Source organism: Tachypleus tridentatus, chromosome 4, assembly GCF_004210375.1.
Source record: "Tachypleus tridentatus isolate NWPU-2018 chromosome 4, ASM421037v1, whole genome shotgun sequence".
In the NCBI taxonomy this organism is placed as follows: Eukaryota; Metazoa; Arthropoda; class Merostomata; order Xiphosura; family Limulidae; genus Tachypleus; species Tachypleus tridentatus.
In genome coordinates, this window is record NC_134828.1 from 15,169,562 (window position 1) to 15,196,197 (window position 26,636).

The 26,636-nt window shown below is 37.5% G+C and overlaps 1 long non-coding RNA gene across 4 annotated transcripts in view; it reads right to left on the reverse strand.

Annotated features, from left to right (window-relative positions):
* Window positions 1-26,636, reverse strand: part of LOC143248610 (uncharacterized) — a 44,682-nt gene that overhangs the window by 2,010 nt on the left and 16,036 nt on the right. Inside the window, exons 2-4 of one of the 4 annotated variants that reach the window (XR_013027085.1) lie at window positions 8,502-8,744; window positions 7,514-7,729; window positions 4,198-5,268 (exon numbers count right to left, since the gene is read on the reverse strand). This is a non-coding gene — a long non-coding RNA (uncharacterized LOC143248610). Of the gene's footprint in view, window positions 1-4,197; window positions 5,923-7,513; window positions 7,730-8,501; window positions 8,745-26,636 lie in introns of all 4 variants that reach the window. The other 3 variants (XR_013027088.1, XR_013027087.1, XR_013027086.1) reach the window with 3 other exon arrangements.

Sequence of the window (26,636 nt, forward strand, 5' to 3'; positions counted from 1 at the left end):
ATATTTTAAATTAAGCAATTACTCGAGATATTGTGTCGTTTGTTTATAGTCAACGTTTATTATTTAACGAGAAAACTCAGATTTACTTATACCGACTAACGCTACCCACGTGACTGGTAATTCTCACTCTACATAGGTTAGGCAGTAATTTGTAGGTATCATCCACTCTAATAGTGAAGGAAACTGCTGCCATTGGCCTTATTGCATAGTATTCATGATAATCAAAACAGTTATAATTTAATAGAACAAGAATTAAAACAGCTAGAAAGAAATCAACGCAATGGTGTTCTGCATAGACTCAAAATAAGTGATTGAAAAAAGTAGAAAACATCAACAGAATACTGCCAAAATCAGTTTATTCAGGTACACTGCTGAGAGGGTTTCCATTAATATTAAACGTTATCTAAATTATGACAACCCAATGCATCATCTTTCATGTGCTGTAACCAAAGTTCATTCGCTAAATAATTGTCCAACTTGTCAGTTGATTCAAATCATTTTGTAATAAATCAAAGTCATCTTAATACAGCTACAAATACTTAAGTGATAAATTAGAAAACATTACTAATATTATTAATTATTCCCATCAGTGTCATTAACATAAAAAAGTAAAGATCAGAGCACTCTTTCCCCGAGACATTTCATCAGTATCAAAGGTTCTGCTTGACAGACTCTATTAACAACAAACGTTCACATTTTTTCATCTAACCATGTATCCTGATATCCAATAAGTTAGTTTATAATATCCTATATTCCATACTCCTTAGTTATACGTGTTTTCCAAGAATTCGCTGTAGTGTTTTTTTTAATACAGAATGCCATGCAGTCAAGGACGCTACTATGTTTCTCTTGCCTTAGTTATCACAGAGCTAGCTGGTTCACCATGTACACTAGAAACAATCGTTATCAATAGCTACAGGAATTGTTTTTTCTACTGGAAAGCCAAGTGATGATGTTAACAGTGTTAGTGGCCCTCGGGCGTACACATCAATATATTGTTGTGCTTTCTTAGTTTCAAGTGGACTTATTATATATTCTGATGCAGACTTAGATTTGTAGATCGATGTAGGTTTCTAGACAAACCCCATGACTGTTTGCAACAGATGGCCATCTGAGCTAGTCATGGTTAGAAAGTTTTTAGCTTAAGTTCACTTGAGAATTTGTGAACAAGAAGCAGACTAGTGAGAACCGATCAGTAAATTTCTTCTCCCTCCTATCTTCAATGTGATTTTATTAGCTTATCTCTGGCGTAGCGCCTTATCTATCTAAAGCTGTGAAAATGTAAATACGCCAAGCCTACACCAGCCCTCAGATATATCACATTCCTATACTTACATTCCTTTTCAATTGGCAGATCGTTTTAAACCTGGAATAATCATTAGTTTCCCACATATTGGTGTAGGAAAATACTGATATCTATACGTATTATTTTATCTTACAGTAAAACTAGATAATTAAAATCTTCGAAACAGATCCATCAGGAAAAACTTCTGAAGTGGATCAATGTTGGATATCTTTTATGATATATTTCACTATATCACAAATCCTTATTCTACCCGACAAGACTTTTTCCTCATTAAAGAAATTTGCCATTCTCGGGCGTTATTATTCCAACATTACATTTTTCTTACTGTACATTTTGTATGTTTGTTTTTGAATTTTGCACAAAGCTACTTGAGGGCTGTGTGTGCTAGCCGTCCCTAATTTAGTAGTGTAAGACTAGAGGGAAGGCAGCTAGTCATCACCACCCACCGCCAACTCTTGGGCTACTCTTTTAACAACGAATAGTGGAATTGACCGTAACATTATAACGCCCCCACGGCTGAAAGGGCGAGCATGTTTGGCGCGACGGGGATGCGAACCCGCGACCCTAAGATTACCAGACGCACGCCTTAACACGCTTGGCCATGCCGGGCCCTTACTGTACATGAAAAGCGTTTTAGGTTATCTCACTGCAGTAACGTTATTCAACATAAGGCGTTTCAGGAAGTGACTTATGGCAAACAAAAGATACGTCTGAGATGTTATGGGTAATGAACTAATTAAGATGAACGAGAAAAGAAAATAACTGAAATTATTCGTGATTATAGGATTTTCTGTTTTTGCAATAGATGGCGCTAAATCATTTTGTTTTTGTTTTTGAATTTCGCGCAAAGCTACACGAAAGCTATCTGCGCTAGCCGTCCCTAATTTAGCAGTGTAAGACTAGAAGGAAGGCAGCTAGTCATCACCACCCACCGCCAACTCTTGAGATACTCTTTTACCAACGAATAGTGGGATTGACCGTTACATTATAACGTCCCCACGGCTGAAAGGACAAGCATGTTTAGTGCGACAGGTATTAAATCATTTTGAAATGTCCTTATGACGCCAGTTTTATCAGTAACAAATCTTTTGATTTTTCTGCACTGGTTTATAGAAACTCGTTTTCTTTTCGTCCCGTGTACACAATTTATAGCGGGGGGGGGGAGAGTGTTTTTATTAAAATTTATGAAAATGTCGCTTAGTTCCTAGACTGTTGAGCACAGACTGATAGACTGGAGAGACAGTAAACACCCATCATCCTTATAACACACCCACAGTCCAAACGTGCTGGTTTTATTTTTTAGTGGAAAATGTGCGCGTACAGTGAACCAAACCAATTGAGCCATGATCGGCACAAAAAGGCGAACTAAATTATCACCATTTCCAAAAAATAAGACTGAAAAACTATTATTCAAATATTATTTACATTTAAAGTAAATAAACACAGGCAGAGATTATATAAATTAACCACATCTAATACTTACGTACTTGTCACGCGTCTTGCTAGCTGCTCCATTAAAACTGCGTGTATTAGGCTGATAAAAGTTTTGTTTATTTGAGGCATTATGAAATATATTTCAAAACGATTTCTCGTAGTTTTGAGCGTTTTAATTTCAATTACAAAGATAAGCGTCTAGTGGTGGAGAATGGAACTTTATTAATAAATTAGTAATTATTTAATTTGTTTAATAGGCTTGCGTAAGTGGCTTTAAAGGAAATCTTCAGATGGAAAGGTCGACAACGTTTATATTTTGGCACTTACGAGGACCATTCATTTCTTTGTTATTTTTTTATCAAATTTAATACAAATGTTTTGTGATTAAATGTAACGTGAGTAACAAAATTTTAAGTTTTCTAGTTAAACACGTTTTGTCCTCGCCCTAAATATGATGAAAATTTGGGATCTACTCAGAAGTGAAGAAGATGTGGTCTCTTTTTTTTTTTGCAAGGCAAAGGAATTCTCCCTGCTGAACGTATATGTAAAGAAAGGTCGCAAGATGGCGTCCTTTGGAGAAATAATTCATTGGTGCTGTAATATTAGAAGTTGTCGTACTAAAGTAAACATGCGGGTTGGGAACTGGTTTATGGGACCACGACTTCCTTTTGTAACAGGTTTTTTTTTTTTTTTTTTATTGCTGGGGATTTGAAATGACTTCGATAGATTGGTGCCATCGACAATTAGACATGGCGGACAAAACTACTATAGACTGGAATAATTACCTCAGAGAAGAATGCGCAGATTCTCCACAAGCTAGTTCTACTAAGAAATTGGAGGTCATAACTTAATTGTGGATTTCGACGGAAGCTTCTTTAGTAAACGAAAGAATAATGCCGGCCTTAAACTTCCACAGTTATTGATATTTGGAAGCATGTGTCATCAGACTAATGAATGTTTTCTAGTTCAAGTACCTGAAGGAACTACTACTACTTTAATGGAAGCTATACAAAACAATATCGCTCAATAATCAATGATTTACTCAGTTTCATGGCTGTCATACAATTCGGAACTTCGACTGAAGTCAAGATTTCAACACTTTAAAGTTAACCACAAGTACAGCTTCGTCGACCCGGAAACTGGTACTCACACACAAGAGATCGAAAGGTTCTGAGTATCAGCTAAGTGGAGAAATAAAAAACATCGAGGCATTGCACGTCATCATCTGGAGTCATATTTAGCTGAATTTATGTGGAGACAGTCGCTACATGATGAAGATCTATTTAATTACATTCTTAATGCCATCAAAAATTTTGGCCTCCAGAAACAACTGTGTGTGTGTGTGGCGGATATTGTGTTTCTGTATCATAATATATAATACAATTTTCTTTACTACAGGAACATTCTCCACCACTAGAGAGCTAGTAAAATCAGAAGTAATATTATTTGATGCTTACTTGACTATTTTTGACTAAGTTGGCAGTACATTCCCTACAAATTTTCTCTCTGGGACTAACAACCCAGTTGGCCTTCCATTCCCTGCAAACTTGTCTGTCTGGAACCCAGAACCCTGTTGGTTTTCCATTCATTGCAAACTTGTCTGTCTGGAACCCAGAACCCTGTTGGTTTTCCATTCATTGCAAACTTGTCTGTCTGGAACTCATCAACCCTGTTGGTCTTCCATTCCTTGCAAACTTGTCTGTCTGGAACTCACAACCCTGTTGGCTTTCCATTACTTGCAAACTTTTCTGTCTGGAACCCACAACCCAGTTGGTCTTCCATTTCTTGCAAATCTGTCTATCTGAAACTCACAACCCAGTTGGTTTTCCATTCCTTGCAAACTTGTCTGTCTGGAACCCAGAACCCTGTTGGTTTTCCATTCCTTGCAAACTTGTCTGTCTAGAACTAGCAACCCTGTTGGTTTTCCATTCATTGCAAACTTGTCTGTCTGGAACTCACGACCCTGTTGGTTTTCCATTGCTTGCAAACTTTTCTGTCTGAAACTCACAGCCCAGTTGGTCTTTCATTCGTTGCAAACTTGTCTGTCTGGAACCCAGAACCCTGTTGGTTTTCCATTCCTTGCAAACTTTTCTGTCTGGAACTCGCAACCCTGTTGGTTTTCCATTCATTGCAAACTTGTCTGTCTGGAACTCACGACCCTGTTGGTTTTCCATTCCTTGCAAACTTGTCTGTCTGGAACCCACAACCTACTTGGCCTTCCATTTCTTTCTCTGTCTAGAACTCACAACCTTGTTGGCTTTCCATTACTTGCAAACTTTTCATTCTGGAACCCACAACCCAGGTGGTTCTCTATTCTTTGCAAATCTGTCTGTCTGGAATCCAGACAGTGCAACAGCTTTCTCCTCATCCAACGCCTTACAGATAGGGACAGGGGCAATAGCAACTGCGCATCTCTAACTTTCTCTTTCTGTAACGATTAATGTGCCTCTCTGTAGCACCGCGTATGGTTGCATTTGCGCTGTGAAGTATGAGCCTTGGATGTTTTTTCTTCTTGAGATGACTTGTATCTAGATGGAAATACAGAAGTCTCATCACTGCCCTTAAAATGTTTCATTGACTTCTCAATTAGATACGCGTCTTTTACTGTGACATTTGCAATGGATGTGGTATCTGTCACGTGATAAATGGTTTGTTTTTACTGTACCTTTCCTGTCAAACACAAGGTGTGCTTCAACAAAGTCACTTGTTCTTACGTCAAACACCTCTTTGAAAAACGTGGCCAGATCTGCACGTTTTTACTTTTTTGGTCTGTCCAATGTCTGTACCAAAGACGTCATCAACAACAGTAAATTTATTTCTATAGGATCAAAAACCCAAAACTGTTACGTAAGGTTATGTAACACCTGTCCCATGTTACTCCTCTTTTGGAAGGATCTAAGAAATTGAAAAGTTTATATTTGTCTGTACATTTTTAAGTGAATCCTGAGGTGCGAACAAAACATGGAGTGATGCTGTGAACTCATAAAATTCAATATTGTACTTCAGATATTTTTTGCACGTTGTGAACGTGTAATAATATTAATTAGTTGAGTGATGAAAGATTTGTCACATCTATCTTAGCCTGTAAAGGAAACAGGAAGTATTTGGTATGTTAGATCTTACATCGTCCTCACAGTCTATAAGTAAAACAATATTTTGTGTTCCAATATCGACTTCATTGTCTGTAAAGAAAAAAAAAAACAGTTAAGTTTCGTTGGATCTCTCATTTCCCTTACTATCTGTAAAAAAAAGTTAATATTTTATGTGTTGAAATTTTATGGGGTTGGAGTTCTCACATTTTCTTTGAAAATGTCTTTGGAAAGCTTTGCAAAAAACTTTAGCAATTTCAATGCACCTCTCTACGAACTGTTTGCGAAAGGTGAATAACATTAAACCACAATTTTACTGGTAGAATGGGAAACGAAAGAGAGATAAAAAACAACAACTATGATTTGCTAGGCCTTAAATTTGGGTTTAAACTCATTACAGTTTATCCTTTTTTTCACTTAAACTTTATAATAACAATGGGATGCAACTTTTTATCTTTAAAAATTAAAATTAACCCACTACTATACCCTTCCCTACACGAAGAATATCTATTCTAGCCAGCTAAACCTAATGTAGTAGTTATAGACTAGAACAGTGGTTCTTAACCTTTTTCAGTGTTTGCACCCCTTTCAAATCAGTAATCATTTCTCGCACCCCCTGGAGAAATATAAAGCATACTCTTATGTAAAAATATAGATTTGCTTTAATTATTCATGGGCATCCTCGCACCCCTTGGGAATCATCTTCGCACCCCGTAGGGGTGCGGGCACCCCTGGTTAAGAACCCCTAGACTAGAAGGAAGGCAGCCTGTCAACATCACCTACCAGTAACTATTGGGTTGCTCTTTTACCAACGAATAGTGGGATTGCTGTAACATTATAACACCCCCACGGCTGAAAGAATAAATGTGTTTTGGTGTGACGAGGTTTCGAACCCGTGACTCTCAGTGTACGAGTCGTCTGCCCTACCTAATAGGGTACGATACATTTTTTTTTCTGTCGAAATTATGTCCCGAAACGTCTTTTTCCGCAGTAGCTTAGCAGTACGTATGAAGACTTATAACGCACAAATCGTTGAATCCATTATTCAAACTTACTTTGAAGTAATGTTATTCTAAGAGTAACTTAAAATTTATTTTATCACGAAATACAACAGAAAATTTGAAAATTTGAAATGATTTTTAATTAGAAGGCCTTATGTGGTACGCGAGGCCTATAGAATACGTTGGTTTTGTTTTACGGTTTTTCATAGCTTCTCGTCCTTCAGTGGTTTTTAAATTGGTGATTGTAAACGTATTTCGCGCAGAATATGAGTTGAACACACCTCTATATATTTTACGCCTTGTAATAAGCACTTTTTTCTTTAAAAATCCCATGAAAAATCCCACACGTCTTCCAAGACAAAAGTAATGGGTTAAGACACGAGGTTAGCTTAGGATCTACTGAAAACGACCTCTCATACTGGTTGTAATCTCATAACTTACCAATTACAAGTATTTTCAATAAAATTAAACCATCAATTTAACTAATATTATCGATATACTGTGAAGAATATGATTTATTTGACCGTATTTACTCAGTAGGTTGAAAAAAGTCAAGGTCACATCAAGGTGTTGGTTGCTGAGTCAAAATATTTGTTCTTAGGATTATCTTTCCAAAATTAGGGTACGTCTTTCAAGGCCTAAAATACGGTAATTTATTATACATATCAAATTTGAACACATACTTTTCGCTGCGATAGGTCTTCCGGTAGGACAGCGGTCAGTCTACAGATTTTCAATGCTAAAATCAAGGATTCGATTCCCTTCAGTTGACATAATCCGATGTGGGTTTGTTATGAAAGCTCCCCGCTAGTACAGTGGCGAGTCTAGGAATTTACAACGCTAAAATCAGGGGTTCGATTCCCCTTTGTGGGCTCAGCAGATGGTCTGATGTGGCTTTGCTATGAAAAACACACGAACACTTGTTATGAAAAACATACACTCACGCTCGCTTCGGTATTAGGAACACTTTACATATCTTTACGCTAACATAACATGAACACCCTCTTGTAAAATATAAATAAAAAGAAGTTCTATGAAAAACAATGTTTAAAAATATTGATTTGAATATTAGTTTTGTAAAATATAAATAAAAAGAAGTCATGAAAACAATGTTTAAAAATATTGATTTGAATATTAGTTTTGTAAAATATAAATAAAAAGAAGTCATGAAAACAATGTTTAAAAATATTGATTTGAATATTAGTTTCGTATTTTGTAAAATATAAATAAAAAGAAGTCATGAAAACAATGTTTAAAATATTGATTTAAATATTAGTTTTGTAAAATATACATAAAAAGAAGTCATGAAAACAATGTTTACAAATATTTATTTAAATATTAGTTTCGTATTTTGTAAAATATAAATAAAAAGAAGTCATGGAAACAATGTTTAAAAATATTGATTTAAATATTAGTTTTGTAAAATATACATAAAAAGAAGTCATGAAAACAATGTTTAAAATATTGATTTAAATATTAGTTTTGTAAAATATACATAAAAAGAAGTCATGAAAACAATGTTTAACAATATTGATTTGAATATTAGTTTCGTATTTTGTAAAATATAAATAAAAAGAAGTCATGAAAACAATGTTTAACAATATTTATTTAAATATTAGTTTCGTATTTTATAAAATATAAATAAAAAGAAGTCATGAAAACAATGTTTACAAATATTTATTTAAATATATTTAGTTTCGTAGTTGCTAAGGTCTGATATTTTTTTCTTTTCTTTTCGAAAGAGTCTTTTCTTCATTATTTCTAATCCCAGCCGTGGCCTGTCGTATTGTAAATCTGATCGTCTATGCATCACTTTCCAATTACATCAGAAACTTGCTCAGCGCTTCGGGTCGTAGCTGTTTTATAAGACTTGATTTTCAGATCCCACTATTTGATTATAGTTGGTGGTGAGCACTTACAAAAAAAAAAAAAAAAGGACAAGAATAAAGATGGCGCTGATCTTCTTTTCATGCGACATTCATCATTCAAACTTCATGATCACATGATTGACAAACTCCAAACTTACTTCAGATGAAGAGGTTAATTATCAGTGTTCTCTCTCTTATACTACGGAATTAAGATTATTTCTCTACGAATCGCTTATCATACTGATTTTTTGTTTTAATTCTAATACAAAATGATAAAAACAAATGTCTAAATAATTTCAAACAAATACTCATATCTTTTGTTCGGGATGAGTCCAAAAGAAACACTTGAAACAAACAAACTTTATGGTCATTTGAAATATTATGGATGAATGAGATTTGTACGAGCTTATCGCGGGTATCAAAACAATACTTCGAGCGCTATAAGACCTTATACTTGGGAGGGGGGTACTTTTGTTGAATTTGTTTGTTTGTTTGTTTAAGAATAAAGCACTATTGCGCTATCTGCGTGTCCACCGTGTGGAACCGAATCCCGTATTGTAGCGTTATAACTCCGTAAACTACCGTTGTGCCACCAGGGGACGCTTTAGTTGAAATAATAATTCAGTTGTATTTTTATTTATATTTTTAAAATTTAGTCTTTTTGGAGGTTTTTCATAAACTAATCCGTTAAAACTGGCGAATCTATTCTTTTCTAACTTTACTCGTCCGTCGCGCAAAACATGCTCGCCCTTTCAGCCATGGGGGCGTTATAATGTGACGGTCAATCCCACTATTCGTTGGTGAAAGAGTAGCCCAAGAGTTGGCGGTGGGTGGTGATGACTAGCTGCCTTCCCTCTAGTCTTATACTACTAAATTAGGGACAGCTAGCGCAGATAGCCCTCGAGTAGCTTTGTGCGAAATTCAAAAAACAAACAACTAACTTTACTCGGACACCGAATTCGACCAATAGATTAACGTGCCGGTTGACGGGTTGCGTTAACTAGTTGCCGTCTTTCTGATTTAGCACTTCAGTATTACGGACGGCTAAATTCAGCAAACAGCTGATTGGACCAGTAAAACTTAAATCAAAAGTATAGAAACCGTGTGTAATATTATTGGACTTATAGTTGGCTGTTTCTTAAGCTTCTAATTTTTCGTCCTAACCAGTTGTCCAGATTGACTTAATAACTCTCATACGTTTTTAAGGTGTCATTACATCTTAACATGCATGGGCACCCACGAAATAGTTTTGAAAGAATGTGTTATGTGTGCTTAATAAACGCAAACACAAATTTATAGTTTTAATAAAAATTACTAAAAATATGTAGTTTAACTACGATGTTACGTTTACACCATAATGCGTGCAATTTAGTTTTATTTATTTTTTTGTGAAATGTAGGGGGCAAATGTTACATCCTATAGGCGACCATGCGAGCGAACAGTTGAGTAATAGAGTTTTTGCGGGTCAAAGATCAAGGTTAAAACAAGAGCTAAAAAGTGTTACAAAAGTGACATTTGATTGGATTGTTGAAGATAATGTTACACTAGCAAAACCGAAAATACTTTCTGGTATACACTAGTTTTATGTGTATATTTCCTGCCTGTCTACCTGGCCCAAATTTCACCACGATCATAATTCAGTTTAACGTGTGAAAGAACAGGTCACTTAGCCGGTTGTTCCCGCCATTTGTGTATGCTGCTGTATAGTTACAAAGCATGCGCATATAATCGTCATTTCCGGTGCTGGTAATCTCGTGCGAGCATGAGTACACAGCATCGTTTGATAATTTGGGGTGTGAAGTGCTGAGTAATCTCGTGCAGCGCGTGAAAAAGAGGCAGAGCAGAGAATTTCGGCTGCACCCTGTGTCTCACTCTTCTGGAGAGCCGTGTGAAGAGATTATCAAACTGACAAATAAGGTAAGTTGTAAATAAAATTATTAACTTGTTATTCGTTAATTGAAGCTTTTAAATTACAATACGTACGACCCTTCGGGTAAATTTTTAGTTTTAATTCGAGCAAAATTAGAGGCAGAAACTATGGTAATATGGGTAGTTTTTACCTTCATTCGGGAAAAAAACTGGTAGTAAAAATGTCTTACCTCATTCGGGCAAAAATTCTACAACCCACCCTCTGAAAAATCTGCCGTATGTATACGTGTGTCTGTGAATGTGTAATTATATATGTATGTTTGCGAGTATATGCCCGACTGAACTTTAATTTCACTCGTGGGTACTTGTATTATTATGTAATAAACAAAATCGTGCAATTTAAACTTTGTATCCGTACTGTGGCTGTGTGAGAAGAAAAAAAAAGACCGTATGTTTCCGTACACGTTCCATCATTTAAAACGTTACAAGTGTGATTCGTACCATTAACTTTTGTGAAATAACGACGTCTTTTTATGTGGCGTTTAAAATTTGAACAGTGCAGTCATAACAACTGCGCAGAGGGAGGGAAGAGGTTTGTTCGTCTCGTTTTAGGCCCAGCATGGCCAAGCGTGTTAAGGCGTGAGACTCAATCTGGGGTCGAAAATAAGCCATAGTGTCATCAGCCGTGGGTAAAATTAATATACGCCCAATCTTATTTTCGGAGAAACACGGTATATATGTATGTTTGAGAGTATACTTTGACTGAACTTTAATTTCACTCGTGGGTACTTGTATTATTATGTAATAAACAAAATCGTGCAATTTAAACTTGTCTCGTTTTGTTTTGAATTTCGCGCAAAGCTGCACGAGGGCTATCTGCACTAACCGTCCCTAATTTAGCAGTGTAAGACTAGAGGGAAGGCAGCTAGTCACCACCACCCACCGCTAACTCTTGGCTACTCTTTTACCAACGAAAAGTGGGATTGACCGTCACATTATAACGCCCCTACGGCTGAAAGGGCGAGCATGTTTGGCGCGACGGACGAGTAAAGTTAGAAAAGAAATATATTCGCCAGTTTTAACGGATTAGTTTATGAAAAACCTCCACAAAGACTAACCGTTCTTTATTTTAAAAATATAAATAAAAATACAACTAAATTATTATTTCAACTAAAGCGTCCCCTGGTGGCACAACCCAACCTCTAAAAAAGCAAATCGAGAAATCACTATTTATCGTTTTTATCGACGTTCATTTTTTTGCAACAGATATGGTATGATTAGGTTGGTTTATACACAAGAACTGCTGTGTATCAGTGCCGAGATATCTGTGTTAATAACCGTAAGAAAGGAATTCACGAATATCTGTAGATAAGAACCGCTGTTTATCGTTGTTGATGTGTTTGTGTAATTCAGAGAAATAATATTTCACAGCAATCAATAGGTACACTTAAGTTGGATTACATTTTTTAGGTCACTGATAACCACAAAAAAGAGCTATAATTGATGTACGTGACATGTAACTTATATCGTGGACCGTGGTATCTGTCCGAGTGTTCGTCTGTCTCGCGTTTACGGCGGCCGCTTCCCACGTTGCGTTTGAAAAGCTGTGCACGCAGACAAAGCTCAACACTCACTTTTGAAATGCCAGGACAACAGGCATGACTAGTGTTGACACCAAATTACATTTCACAAGCAGGATATTCTATATTAGGAATTCGTTACACTATTATTCACATTACAAAATGTGACGTAACTTACATAATAAAGATATAGATTTACCGTATGTTACTGTTAAAATGTTCTCAGCATGACTGAAATGTTCAACAATTACTTTTTTACAGCGGGCGGTATAAATAGCTTAGAACCTTGGCTGTGAATAAAACCAGGGGTGTAACACAATTAACTTTTTTAAAGTGAATGAGATAATTTTAAGTGATAGATTAACTTCAGTTTTCCTTTCACTGGGGACGGGTACTTTTGCTTGTATAATATAACCATATTTTTTAATTTCACCATACAGCACTACTTTACAGTTACAATTTCATTCTTCAAACCTTTAATTCACGTGTTTGGTTTCATAGTTTTTTATTTTCCATCTTCAAAGTTTCACTGCAGTATTTGTGGCTATAACTTATTTCCTGAGAAGATAATACAACTTTAACTCTTTTCTAATTCTCTCTATCCAACTTTTCTCTATCTGGTTCTCCATTAATAGGATTGTGATGACTACATAGGGCTTTCTTTTTATGTTCTTTTGAAAACAAATTATTTAGGAACATTTATAATTTGTGTACTTCTCTTTAACTAAGTGATACCGTGAAATATTTAATGTAAATTTGATATTGGTTGTTAGTGTACCAGATGGAGTTGCTTTTATTTTGACTGGTCATTCATTATCACATTTTATCATAAATATCGTTTTGTATAGTCAGCTTAAGATGTGTATTTAGACTAACCTAAAGCTCCTATGGTCGCCCAACGTCGTGATGTATAAGTGGTTTTATGACCGAAAGCACAGTTAACAGCGAGGATATACGTGTGATGAAAGAATGGATTCTAATCATTATAAGTCGAAACGTAAGGCAAATATATTTCATTAGCTGTACTGAAGGCCAGGTTGGTTTTTACTGTCGAACTTAATTCATGGCCTAACTGTGATCGGGAGCTATTATTTTTTACTATTCTTTTATATTAACCATTAGATATATCCCGTCAACCACTCGATGTGTAGCATTGTGATTCATAATATTGCCCCGTTTTTCTCTAGGATCATTACATGAAGTTGATCAACGTCTCGTTTTTCTCTAGGATCATAACATGAAGTTGATCAACGTCTCGTTTTTCTCTAGGATCATTTCATGAAGTTGATCAACGTCTCGTTTTTCTCTAGGATCATTACATGAAGTTGATCAACGTCTCGTTTTTCTCTAGGATCATTACATGAAGTTGATCAACGTCCCGTTTCTCTCTAGGATCATTACATGAAGTTGATCAACGTCTCGTTTCTCTCTAGGATCATTACATGAAGTTGATCAACGTCTCGTTTCTCTCTAGGATCATTACACGAAGTTGATCAACGTCTCGTTTCTCTCTAGGATCATTTCATGAAGTTGATCAACGTCTCGTTTTTCTCTAGGATCATTACATGAAGTTGATCAACGTCTCGTTTCTCTCTAGGATCATTACACAAAGTTGATCAACGTTCCGTTTCTCTCTAGGATCATTACATGAAGTTGATCAACGTCTCGTTTCTCTCTAGGATCATTACACAAAGTTGATCAAAGTTCCGTTTCTCTCTAGGATCATTACATGAAGTTGATCAACGTCTCGTTTCTCTCTAGGATCATTACATGAAGTTGATCAACGTCCCGTTTCTCTCTAGGATCATTACATGAAGTTGATCAACGTCTCGTTTCTCTCTAGGATCATTACATGAAGTTGATCAACGTCTCGTTTCTCTCTAGGATCATTACATGAAGTTGATCAACGTCTCGTTTCTCTCTAGGATCATTACACAAAGTTGATTAACGTTCCGTTTCTCTCTAGGATCATTACATGAAGTTGATCAACGTCCCGTTTCTCTCTAGGATCATTACATGAAGTTGATCAACGTCTCGTTTCTCTCTAGGATCATTACATGAAGTTGATCAACGTCTCGTTTCTCTCTAGGATCATTACATGAAGATGATCAACGTCTCGTTTCTCTCTAGGATCATTACATGAAGTTGATCAACGTCTCGTTTCTCTCTAGGATCATTACACAAAGTTGATCAACGTTCCGTTTCTCTCTAGGATCATTACATGAAGTTGATCAACGTTCCGTTTCTCTCTAGGATCATTACATGAAGTTGATCAACGTCTCGTTTTTTTCTAGGATCATTACATGAAGTTGATCAACGTCTCGTTTTCTCTAGGATCATTACACGAAGTTGATCAACGTCTCGTTTTTCTCTAGGATCATTTCATGAAGTTGATCAACGTCTCGTTTTTCTCTAGGATCATTTCATGAAGTTGATCAACGTCTCGTTTTTCTCTAGGATCATTTCATGAAGTTGATCAACGTCTCGTTTTTCTCTAGGATCATTTCATGAAGTTGATCAACGTCTCGTTTTTCTCTAGGATCATTTCATGAAGTTGATCAACGTCTCGTTTTTCTCTAGGATCATTTCATGAAGTTGATCAACGTCTCGTTTCTCTCTAGGATCATTACACGAAGTTGATCAACGTCCCGTTTTTTCTAGGATCATTACACCATCCATTTACTTTAATTTTGCCTAAAATAATTTCAATTTGAGGGTAGACCGATAGAGATCCCATTGTATAATAAAACTGAATAAGGTCTACGTGCTTGCCACGTGTGTTACTGATAGTGCACAGAAACATATTTAATAATAATAAAGTTATGTAGATACATTTACTGTAATCCTGCCTAAATGTAATTAAGTGCCGCGGCTGTTGATAATTCCCTCTTGTTATCACTTGAAGAATCGGCGTGTGTTTACGTGTATTCAAGTGAAAAGTAAAGTTTTCCTTCATGAAACGTAATGTATTGTTCACGTTTAGTTAAGATGTTAAATAAAATATTTTTTCTCCTTTAAAAAGCAAGTAATGTTAACTTCCGTTTAAATTAACATGTAGGGTCTCATATTACTTGTATACTAATTTTTATGAAGTACAGACCAGGAGAAAATGGATTATGATTCGCTGAAAATTATCCAATGATCAAGGATAAATTTATAGACTTCTAATGCTAAAATCTGAGGTTCAATTCCCCGCGGTCAACTGTTGTGTAGTTTCGAGTTTGAAACACTGAAACAGAAAGATGTACAAACCTTGAAATCATTTACAGACTTTCGTTTTTTTTCCTTTGATGTCTAAGGAAAGATGAGATGGAAGTAAGATGGATGATGGAGGAAACTTGTGTTAAATGCATTCGATTCATACAGGACTGGAAACAAACACATTCGGTCCAACACGCTCTGGATGACTTGGTATCCGCACCGGTGTAGAAGACGTTATAATGACGTCGTAAGTGACACGCTGCGCTGTAAAGATCGTGGGTGGGGAAACAACCAATGAGATGATGCTATTTCTTATCGCACGTGCCTTGGCTTATTGAGGTCTGGACATGCAGTTAAAAGGCTGTTGTTATAGACAGTTAGAAAGCTGACTTCATATTTCACTCTGCTGCGTGCTGAAACCGAACACGTAGGTGTGACTGTCTTAAAAAAAAAAACAGTCCCAGCGTGTCACGTGCTTTCTCTATCACACTCTGGAACTTACTTTCAAAAAAAGAAAGAAAAACAGAACAGATACAAAAGATGCTTTGTTACATAAATGAGTAATATATATTTGACGAATCATCGCAAAGAAAAATATTTCCGAAAGAAGGAAAACGAAAAATAAAAGAAGAGGAAAAAAGACACAGAAACAGACATTTTTGTGGTCAGTGGCCAAATGAAAATAATTATACGGTTCACTTATTTGAACAGGAAACGGATGGAGAGGTTGAAATCACTAGTTATACGCTCTGTTCGAGACATTATAAAAACGTATTAAAGAATAAGCAAGTAAACCCTAGATGTTCTTCATAACACTCCTGAGGCGTAGTGGAAGAAGTCGTGGGTTCGATCCCTGTTTAAATTTGCTCTTAAACAAACTGTTTGTGACCACAGTAAGGTGACAGTGAACTTTGTTTATTAACCCTCTTTGTTTTTTGCAAAACTGGCCACAAATGTTTCCTAAAAACTAATTCTGTAGTTCTGTGATGCCCATGTGTCTCTCGAACCACGAATCTGAAAAGGATGTCAGTTATGTGTGTATCTGTGGGGAAGGTTAGGGGCAAGGGAAGTACTTGTTCCTTAAGACGTTTCGAAGAGCCTGACAATAAAGGTACCAGTTTTATACTGTGGGTGCTGTAAAACTAGGAGCCCGATAATAAAGGTACCAGTTTTATACTGTGGGTGCTGTAAAACTAGGAGCCCGATAATAAAGGTACCAGTTTTATACTGTGGGTGCTGTAAAACTAGGAGCCCGATAATAAAGGTACCAGTTTTATACTGTGGGTGCTGTAAAACTAGGAGCCCGATAATAAAGGTACCAGTTTTATACTGTGGGCGCTGTAAAACTAGGAGCCCGATAATAAAGGTACCAGTTTTATACTGTGGGTGCTGTAAAACTAGGAGCCCGATAATAAAGGTACCAGTTTTATACTGTGGGTGCTGTAAAACTAGGAGCCCGATAATAAAGGTACCAGTTTTATACTGTGGGCGCTGTAAAACTAGGAGCCCGATAATAAAGGTACCAGTTTTATACTGTGGGTGCTGTAAAACTAGGAGCCCGATAATAAAGGTACCAGTTTTATACTGTGGGTGCTGTAAAACTAGGAGCCCGATAATAAAGGTACCAGTTTTATACTGTGGATGCTGTAAAACTAGGAGCCCGATAATAAAGGTACCAGTTTTATACTGTGGGTGCTGTAAAACTAGGAGCCCGATAATAAAGGTACCAGTTTTATACTGGGGGTGCTGTAAAACTAGGAGCCCGACAATAAAGGTACCAGTTTTATACTGTGGGTGCTGTAAAACTAGGAGCCCGACAATAAAGGTACCAGTTTTATACTGTGGGTGCTGTAAAACTAGGAGCCCGATAATAAAGGTACCAGTTTTATACTGTGGGTGCTGTAAAACTAGGAGCCCGACAATAAAGGTACCAGTTTTATACTGTGAGTGCTGTAAAACTAGGAGCCCGACAATAAAGGTACCAGTTTTATACTGTGGGTGCTGTAAAACTAGGAGCCCGATAATAAAGGTACCAGTTTTATACTGTGGGTGGTGTAAAACTAGGAGCCCGATAATAAAGGTACCAGTTTTATACTGTGGGTGCTGTAAAACTAGGAGCCCGATAATAAAGGTACCAGTTTTATACTTATACTGTGGGTGCTGTAAAACTAGGAGCCCGACAATAAAGGTACCAGTTTTATACTGTGAGTGCTGTAAAACTAGGAGCCCGACAATAAAGGTACCAGTTTTATACTGTGGGTGCTGTAAAACTAGGAGCCCGACAATAAAGGTACCAGTTTTATACTGTGGGTGCTGTAAAACTAGGAGCCCGATAATAAAGGTACCAGTTTTATACTTATACTGTGGGTGCTATAAAAGTAGGAGCCCGACAATAAAGGTACCAGTTTTATACTGTGAGTGCTGTAAAACTAGGAGCCTGACAATAAAGGTACCAGTTTTATACTGTGAGTGCTGTAAAACTAGGAGCCCGATAATAAAGGTACCAGTTTTATACTGTGGGTGCTGTAAAACTAGGAGCCCGATAATAAAGGTACCAGTTTTATACTGTGGGTGCTGTAAAACTAGGAGCCCGATAATAAAGGTACCAGTTTTATACTGTGGGTGCTATAAAAGTAGGAGCCCGATAATAAAGGTACCAGTTTTATACTGTGGGTGCTGTAAAACTAGGAGCCCGATAATAAAGGTACCAGTTTTATACTGTGGGTGCTGTAAAACTAGGAGCCCGATAATAAAGGTACCAGTTTTATACTGTGGGTGCTATAAACCTAGGAGCCCGATAATGAAGGCACCAGTTTTATACTATGGGTGCTGTAAAACTAGGAGCCCGATAATGAAGGTACCAGTTTTATACTGTGGGTGCTGTAAAACTAGGAGCCCGATAATGAAGGTACCAGTTTTATACTGTGGGTGCTATAAAACTAGGAGCCCGATAATAAAGGTACCAGTTTTATACTTATACTGTGGGTTCTGTAAAACAAGAAGCCCGACAACAAAGGTACCCGTTTTATGCTTATATTGAAGGTGCTGTAAAACTGAATAACAACCGAACGTTAGATCACATATTGCATTTTCGTTTTAGAAAACCCAAACGTTTACAGAGACAGCAGACATATAAATCTTTATATAAATCTCCAGTGTAATTATTATATTTTGTTTTGGAATTTCGCACAAAGCTACTCGAGGGCTATCTGCGCTAGCCGTCCTTAATTTAGCAGTGTAAGACTAGAGGGAAGGCAGCTAGTCATCACTACCCACCGCCAACTCTTGGGCTACTCTTTTACCAACGATATATCACATTCCTATACTTACATTCCTTTTCAATTAGCAGATCGTTTTAAACCTGGAATAATCATTGGTTTCCCACATATCAAATGGGTGCATTGGTGTAGGAAAATACTGATATCTATACGTATTATTTTATAGATAATTAAACTCTTCGAAACAGACCCATCAGGAAAAACTTCTGAAGTGGATCTATGTTGGATATCTTTTATGATATATTTCACTGTATCACAAATCCTTACTTTACCCGACAAGACTTTTTTCTCATTAAAGAAATTTGCCATCCTCGGGCGTTATTATTCCATCATTACATGTTTCTTACTGTACATTTGTTTGTTTGGTCTTGAATTTTGCACAAAGCTACCCGAGGGCTATCTGTGCTAACCGTCCCTAATTTAGCAGTGTAAGACTAGAGGGAAGGCAGCTAGTCATCACCACCCACCGCCAACTCTTGGGCTACTCTTTTACCAACGAATAGTGGGATTGACCGTAATATTATAACGCCCCCACGGCTGGGAGGGCGAGCATGTTTGGCGCGACGCGGATGCGAACCCGCGACCCTCAGATTACGAGTCGCACGCCTTAACGCGCTTGGCCATGCCGGGCCATTATTATATTTAAATAGTATAGTATTTTGACTATGAATTGCTTTTATTTAACTATCCACAGAAGTATGCAATAAACTATTTGTACTTTGAACATATCAAAAATAAGATTTACTGGCACAGACGCTTTGCAAACTCTCTCTTTGTTGACCTAAAGATGACCTAAGAATGCCGAAACGTTTTTCTCTATTTTATTGTAATAAAAGTTTTAACACCCACACCAGCCGTCTTGAGATACAGTTTTACTTCAAGTGGGTTTCCCTTCATCACGAATTTCTTGAGGTCTGATTTCACGCCGTCTCTCCAGTGGCTCAGTGGCAGATCTGTTGGCTTACGACGTTAAAAATTGAGTTTTAATGTTTCTTTGTTTTTTGGAATTTCGCACAAAGCTACTCGAGGGCTATCTGTGCTAGCCGTCCCTAATTTAGCAGTGTAAGACTAGAGGGAAAGCAGCTAGTCATCACCACCCACCGCCAACTCTTGGGCTACTCTTTTACCAACGAATAGTGGGATTGATCGTTACATTATACGCTCCCACGGCTGGGAGGGCAAGCATGTTTAGCGCGACCCTCGGATTACGAGTCGCACGTCTTAACACGCTTGGCCATGCCAGGCCTATTGAGTTTTAATACCTGTTATATTTATAATCGAAGCATAGACGTCCCATTGAGTCATTATACACTTAACAACATCCAAAGTGAAACCAGTTAAACACATTTTACGGGTCTCAGGATTTCTGCACCCCCCCCTTACCCTAAAGACATTATTTCAGACGGTCGTTTGTGATTTTCACACAACTGTTTAATCGAGCGTATTTCCAACCTTAAAAGACAAGTTCGAAATTCTTCCATTTCGAAATTTGACCGTTCTCATAAGGCTTATTTCACGAAGAATATAAAACATCTTTGTGAAGAGTAAAACACATAAACAAATAATGTTCAGAAGTGTGATATGACACGACACACTGGCGTATAGAAGGGGGTCACGGTGTCTCCAGAAATATTCCTGCTACAGTGATGACGAGAAAACCCACTCGTAGAGAAATGTATATATATGTAAAAACGGCTGGTTTGGGTAGAGAAAGCACATTCATACACTCATTTACATAATCCCCTTCAAACATGTGGTCAGCTATCGGTCAGTTACCTCTTTCTTTCTGACGATGACCGAAGAAGGTCGAAACGTTGTTCTCTACCCATACCAGCCGTTGTTACGTATATATTTTTGCTACAGCTTGAAGCTTTTTGTTACTAACGTTATCTGTTATAAACCAGTAATATATTTTTTGTTATTTTTAGCGTAGATGTTTCGATCCACTGCATACAATGCTCTAAATCAGGAATAATTTTGGAAAGCATTTTTGAAGGGGCCATTTGGACTTCTTTTGGAACTGACCTGCTTCGAATATTCTCTCTAATAACATTAACTAAATGACGATTTACTTTATTTTACATAAGAACTGACGGCTCATCATGGCCTGATGGTTAAGGCATTCGAGTCGCAATCGGAGGGTCTCTGGTTCGAATCCCCGTCCTACCAAACATGCTCGCCCTTTCAGCCGATGGCGGCGTTATAATTTGCGGTCAATTCCATTATTCGTTGTTGAAGAAGTAGCCCAAGAGTTGGCGGTGGGTGGTGATGACTACCTGCTTTCCATCTAAATTACAGGTGGCTAGCGGAGATTGCCCTCGTGTAGCTTTGTGCGAAATAAAAAAAGAACCAACAAAAAGTAACGTCTGATAAATTCTAGAAAATGGTGCTCGTATGGAGGTTAATCATCTGCAAAGTTTCTTCATAAGAGCTTTTGAGGTACATCGTTCTGTAACTTATTACTGTGCCCCAAAACATTGTTTTTAGCAAATGTTACTCTTGGGTTTCCTTATGTTTAGGGCCCGGCATGGCCAGGTGGTTAAGGCACTCGACTCGTAATCCGAGGGTTGCGGGCTCGAATTTCCGTCACACCAAACATGCTCACCCTTTCAGCCGTAGGGTCGTTATAAAGTAATTGTCAATCCCACTATTTGTTGGTAAAAGAGTAGCCCAAGAGCTGGCGGTGGATGGTGATGACAAGCTGCCTTCCCTCTAGTCTTATAATGCTCGCCCCCTGCTAGTACAGTGGTATGTCTCCGGATTTACAACGCTAAAATCAGGGGTTTGATTCCCCTCGGTGGTCTGAGCAGATAGCCCTTTGTGGCTTTTCTATAAGAAAAACACACATAAACACACACACTTACAATGCTAAATTAGGGATGGCTAGCGCAGATAGCTTTCGTGTAGCTTTGTGTGAACTTCAAAACAAGCCAAACCTTATGTTTAAACTCTGAAAATATTGACCAGATGAATTTATTTGAGTGGATGAGTTAAACAACTCTCCAAGGTTTCTCTGACTTATCCCCTGACAACGTTGAGCATTAGTAACTCAATAAATAACGAATTGTTTGTCAGCTTAACTACTATACTAGCATAATATATTTACCTACACAATTAACGTTGAGGTATAACGTTATTCTCAGGCAATTGGGATACCTTTCAGGGTTCCTCACCTGTTTAGCCTGTAGCAGTATTCAATATATGACAATCTTTTGAGGTTTGAGGCACCTTTCAGGAGTTTCTTACTTTGGTGACCTCTAACGGGGTTGATACTTCTCAGCATAGAAGGGGTGAATAGGAAGGAAAGCGCCTTTCCACGTTTCCTCATCTTTCGTATCTATCCTCTGATTTGAAAATATTGACCAGTGATATTTCTATGGAAGATGAACCAGATGATGGTCCTAGAGAGATTAATATACCTCCAAGACATCCTTATTTTGCTCATCCTTGGACCACGTGACCTTTCTGTAGAAGTATAGCTGTCTTCAAAGGGTTCCTTATATTTATTAACCCTTATATTTATTATATTGATCATACATTGTTCCTACAACAGGGGCGTTACACAGTAACGCGTGAGTGTACCACCAAAGTGATTAAACTCTGTACTGTTCAGTGCATTACGAATATTTTTGTAGGCGTTCCTAAAACTGGTCGTGGTTTTAATTATGTGCCAGTTTGTTTTTCCTACCATAGTTCTCCTGTGACGCTAATGAAAGTTGCTTTTATGTAACTACTACTCATGCGCGTGTTTCTCGGAGCTGCCATTGAGAAGCAGTGGTCTATCTAAAAAGTTTGACCAACGGGGAAGGTTCTTATTACTTCTAAATGTTTTGTTTTGTTTTCTAAGAGAGTGAATTGTTACGCATGTGGTGGAAGCCACAATTAACTTAATCTGTTGTCAAACAAGTGAAGTTTTATGTTAATTAACACAACAACAAGCTAACTTTATGATAATAAGTTTGAATTCTATTTGCCGTCTTAACCATTAACGCATAGTTTTAAGAAATGTAGAATTGGAACTGACTGTAGTTATTTATAACACGAGTTTACTCAGCTGCGCGAGTCTTCAAACCATTCTAAATTATTTCAACACTAACTAGTTTACTAGACTTATTTTCGGGCCTATTTTTATATGAGAGCCCAATTACATTTCTTTTATCAACAACAATTTGTTTTTGTTGTTGAAAACCTCACAAAAATATGTTTGTTGGGACGCTAGGTGCTTCCAAATTTGCATCATATGCCAAGGCGTGTACATATATTTCCTAGCTGGATTTTACTGGCATGTTTTTTTTTCCTTAGCTCTGGTCATTTGTTTGTTCCAAGAGTAGTATTAGATATGTACACCTGTCTAAATAGTCTGCTGAATCAGTTCTACATGTCAAATTGAGCTACCAAACTATACCAATCCATAAAACTGGTTTAATAAGCTACATTAATCCATAAATGTGGCTAGTCTACAACACTAAGTGGATATTTAAAACTAATCTACCGAACCATGACGACATTTAAAACTAGTAACCTGAAATATGAAAATACACTAGTGAAGACTTAGATATAAAGACCTTAATTTTCTATATAAAGCCATCCTTCGGACTAGGTCCAGCATGGCCAGGTGGTTTAAGGCACTCGACTCGTAATCTGAGGGTCGTGGGTTCTAATACCAGTCACACCAAACATGCTCGCCCTTTCAGCCGTGGGGGCGTTATAATGTGACGGTCAATCCCACTATTCGTTTGTAAAAGAGTAGCCAAAGCGTTGGCGGTGGGTGATGATGGCTAGCTGCCTTCCCTCTAGTCATACACTGCTAAATTAAGGACGGCTAGCGCAGATAACCCTCGTGTAGCTTTGCGCGAAATTCAAACCAAACCAATCCTTCTGACTAAATAATCTTTGTGTTTGTAATGTCATTCAACTTATTCTGAAATCAGTTTGAAAGTGTATGAAATCCTAGTCGGTTTATCAACTTGTGAATATTTTTTCTTCTTCTCATTTTACAGTTATATACTTAGTTTTTGTCCCTTTTGATGTTGAACAGCACATGCCTCTCGAGATATTAGTCAGCTGACCTATCTTCCTATGTTCTGACCTATAAACTTCCTTCACATTCGTCTCTCTGTCAGTGCAGCACCACTGGTGTTCAGAGTATAACGAGTGAATCAAATAACGAATCATTTTCGAATGCGTGCAGTATGACTCTTTGATATCCAGCTTCGGCCACTGGTCATCAAGTCGAGGGTCATCTTTACAGCGGGTTAGTATAGTATGAAATGCGGTTTACGTACAAAATAATGTTGTGACCAAACGATTGTACATTGTTGTTTTTTTTTAAATAGCTTTTAAATTAAGAGGTAATTTATATATGTTTAAAAAGAGATAATGAAGAAAGCGGAAACCAATTATTAGATAGAATGATACATCGCGTCGTTCATTGACCGAAATATAGATGTCGCCACACGTCGAACTGTAAGTTCTTTGTAATCAAAGTGTTTCTGTGTTAAACAATCGACTCTTTTAGAAGCTCGAACTTTGGTGTACGCTCTTCGAGACAAGACGCTCTTTCAGAAAATGAAATAGAACCCGCACTGTTCACCGACAATCTTGTGGAAAGTCAATAAATGATGTACACGAAAATGGTGGAAGTCGTGTTTGTGTGGGTGGCTTTTTTAAACAATGGGCTTATTTTATTCCAAGATGTGGGACAAAGAAAAGGTTTATAGCAACGTTATGGTTTTCGACTTATTAACATTTTATATTAAAAAATAAAACCTCGCTAAATCAACATCGTTAGAAGAAATTGTTTCAAGTTTAGTCTTAAAAAACAAAGTTTTCCTTGTCAGAAATCTAGTAACATTAAAGCAGGAAGCGTGGCTAATATTATGTGTCAAAAGTAATGAATATTTTTATAGCCTCTTGATTAACGAGAACGAATCATTGAAAGACCTTATTTTCCAATAGGCTACGTCAAACTTCCGTCTTCACTTCCACTTAAGGTGCTTTCATGTACCTCTGTAACTTTTTTTTTTTTTTAGAATTTCGCACAAAGCTACTCGAGGGCTATCTGCGTTAGCCGTCCCTAATTTAACAGTGTAAGACCAGAGGGAAGGCAGCTAGTCATCACCACCCACCCCCAACTCTTGGGCTACTCTTTTACCAATGAGTAGTGGGATTAACCGTAACATTATAACGCCCCCACGGCTGAAAGGGCGAGCATGTTTGGCGCGACGGGGATGCGAACCCGCGACCCTCGGATTACCAGACGCACGCCTTAACACGCTTGGCCATGCCAGGCCGCTCTGTAACCAGTGTTACAGTTCGCTTATCAGAAGGTTTTCCAAGCATTTAAAATGAATACCGAAAGTCTTTGCTTAACCAAATCTGATTGTTCAGTGAATATACATGAAGGAGTTTCATCATGTTCAAACTGGTAAGAATGTTGTTGCTCGGGTATTTGTAATTTTCCAACTTGAATTTGTCTCGGGTGGGTGTTTTCTTATAACAAAATCGCATTGTGCTATCTGCTAAGTCCACCGAGGGGAATTGAACCGCTGATTTTAGCGTTGTAAGTCCGTAAAATAACCGCTGTACCAGCGGGGAACAATACGTCTCGGATGGTTATATATACACATTCTATATATAAACATATACGTGTAGGAAATAAGAACATTTCGTTCTAGAATCAAGGTAATGAGAAAGTGAGGGGGACAAACCCCCCGAATTAGCCATTTGGCACAGTCACTTAACACAACCATTTGCTTGTGTGGTTATTTTAATTAACTTTAAATGTAGTCATGTGTTTAAGTGTAAGAAATTATGTTACTATCATCTGCCGTCCATTTTGATTAGGCCCGGCATGGCCAGGTGGTTAACGCACTCGACTTGCAATCTGAGGGTCGCGGGTTCGAATCTCGTTATAAACTGACGATCAATCCCACTATTCGTCGGTTGGCGATTGGTGGTGATGACTAGCTGCCTTCCCTCTAGTCTTAGACTGCAAAATTAGGGGCGGCTAGCGCAGATATGCCTCGTGAAGCTTTGCGCGAAATTCAAACCAAACCATTTTTACTTTGTGTGAAATATCGAAACTCAACAAAAAACAAGAGTCTCTTTTAGCGCGAAGTCACACGTGTTATCTACGTCATGTTCACTGTGTGGATTAAACACAGAGTAGGAATGTTGTAAGCATTGAAAATTACAGCCGACAGGGTTCGATCCCGGTGTCATACACGGCTCAGATAGCACATCTCGTAGTTTTATGTTGTAAAACGTTCACACAAAATTTGTTAAAGATACTCAGTAAATCAAACATTCAAATTACAAAAGGAAAGTCATGTAATTTGTTCTCCTGGTGTGTTGCAGCGCCGAGCGTGGCTTGGTGGTTAGCGTGCTGGTCAGTAAATCCAGTGGTTCATTGCTCACATCCCGTTACGAGAGAGACAAAAACCTCTTGAAAAATTTGTAAAACGTGAACTCGAATCGCTGTTTCTAAGTTCTACTATGTTATTTATGGATTAATATGAAGTCAACTTGAAAAAGAAAGCAAGAACTTGGTACCAAATATCCAAGTTCGGAACATACACACAGAATTAAACTGTGATCTTGACCGTTATTATGAAACACAAGCAAAAGTACCCGTCCCCAGTGCTGGGAAAAATTGAAGTTAATCCACCAGTTTAAATTATTACATTTACTTTTAAAAAGTTAATCGTGTTACACTCTTGGTTTCACTAAGAGCTAAAGCTATGAACTACTTATGCCGTTCTACCATGAAAAGTAATTGTTGAACAGTTCAGTCATGCTAAGAACAGCTCAACAATAACATACCATAAATCTACATTTTATTATATCAAGTTACGTCACATTTTGAAATGTTAATAATAGTGCAAGGACTTACTAACAATTTAATGTAGAATATCCTGCTTGTGGAATACAACTTGGTATCAGTATTGTTCATGTCTCAGCTTTACCTGCGTGCACAGCTTTTTAAACGAGAAACAGACACACAGACAC